Here is a 1,876-nt window from a genome sequence, read left to right on the forward strand (position 1 = left end):
AAAAAAAGAGTTGTATGAGCCGCCAATAAAATGTTTTAATATATACATACAAAAAAAAAAAAAAAGATCTTCTTTTTTATGTTCTTTGGTAAAGTTTTATTGTTTTCTTTCTATGGATGTTGTCATTTCTTAAGTTTATGCTTACATATTATATAGTATTCATTACTAATATGACTATAATCTTTTTCTATTCCAATCATACTTTCAAAATGGAAATTACTTGGGTTTCCTGTTGCATTTGGAGAACCCTACAAGGAGTCCTGGTTTGGCATTGGGCTGCTAACTGCAAGGTTGACAGTCAAACCCACGAGCTACCCTGTGGGACAAAGAGGAGCCTATCTGCTCCCATCAAGATTTAGTCTCAGGAAACTGCCCCCAACAGTTCTACACTGCCCCATAGCTTTGCTATGATTCGGAATCTACTCAGTAGTCTTGGATACAAGGATCCCTGGTGGCTGGCACAAGTGCTAACCAAAAGGTCTGAAGTTCAAACCTATCAGCTGCTCCATGGGAGAAAGACAAGGCTGTCTCGGAAACTCTCTGGGGCAGTTCTAGTCTATCCTACAGGGTCACTATGAGTCAGCCATGGGGTTTTGGGTTTTGCTTCACAACTCTGTACTTCTCTTCCTGAGTTTGGAACAAAAGTAAGATGTACATGCAAGAAAGAGGCATAACGATATAAAAACATTGTGTTAGTCTGGGTGGACTAGAGAAACAAGTTCATACACACTCATATGTGTATAAGAAGAGTTTTATATAAAGAGTAATTGTATATTAAGAAAATACACCACCCCAGTCTGGATCAAGTCTGTAAGTCTGATATTAGCTCATATGTCTGATACCAGTCTATAAATTCCTCTTCAGACTCACACACACATACAATGAAGCTGAATGCAGGAAGCTCACAGGTCAGTGGGTGGAAAGTCTTATGGATCCAGTGGCGGTGGAAGCATCTCAGCGCTGGCAGGGGTCTCAATGTGGCTCCTCCAGCCTCAGGACTCTAGTGTAGCTCCATGTGTCTCGTCTTGTCAGCAGGAAGACGAAGCAGAGAGTCTGTGTGTATCTGGCCTCAGGTGAGCTATTTATCTCCATGGTGCCTCCAAATGAGGTCATCAAGCTGTGACCTGATTGACAGGCCAAACTCCACTCCATCTCAAGTTGACAGGAGATTATGTAACTGCCACAAATACTACCTTTAATATTGATCAAGCTGATTGGCAAATGTGACTTTTGAGCTTCAGCCAAGTGGACTTCTAGCCAGCTAGCTATCCTCTTGATAATGTGATTTATTGTCCCTTAACCTACCAATGAGTGCCAATGAATTTACAGATTCCCTAATGAAATATCCTTGTACTCCTGGAGTGCATCTATTTTGTTGTTTTACAACAAGGTGGGATGCCAATGCCCAAAGCTTTATTTAGTAGTTTTACAGCAACAGAGCTCATGAGTGAGTTGGTCTATAGGCTGGTGGGTCCCGGAATTAGCGGGGGTGGGGGTGGAGTGTTGTTGGGTCCAAACTGAACTGTTAGGTCAGCGGGGACAGTGGGGTCTCTTGGGCTGGAGTGAGTTGAGTTGAGGGATTGGCCTTAGGGTTCAGTACAGTTTCGGAGGGCTGGGGGGGGCCTTGCAAGAAGCCAGCTTGCAGGGGCGGGGGTTGGGTGACTGAGCAAGGCTTAACAGAGGTCTTGGGACTTCCAGGAACCTAAGGCTGAGCAGAGGGACCGGTCTAGGGCACTGGGAGGCCTAGGGGAGCCGAGGGGGCTGCGGGTTTCCTGGAAGAGACCAACTTGAGGGGGGAGGGCTCCTGCAGGCCTGGGGCCGCCTGCGGGGTCGCAGGGGTCCAGCCGGCGGCGCCCCGAGGCTCCCTGGGCGAGGG

This window comes from Echinops telfairi, unplaced genomic scaffold (genome assembly GCF_000313985.2).
Source record: "Echinops telfairi isolate 266 unplaced genomic scaffold, ASM31398v2 ScPeMD7_22;HRSCAF=79, whole genome shotgun sequence".
Lineage (NCBI taxonomy): Eukaryota > Metazoa > Chordata > Mammalia > Afrosoricida > Tenrecidae > Echinops > Echinops telfairi.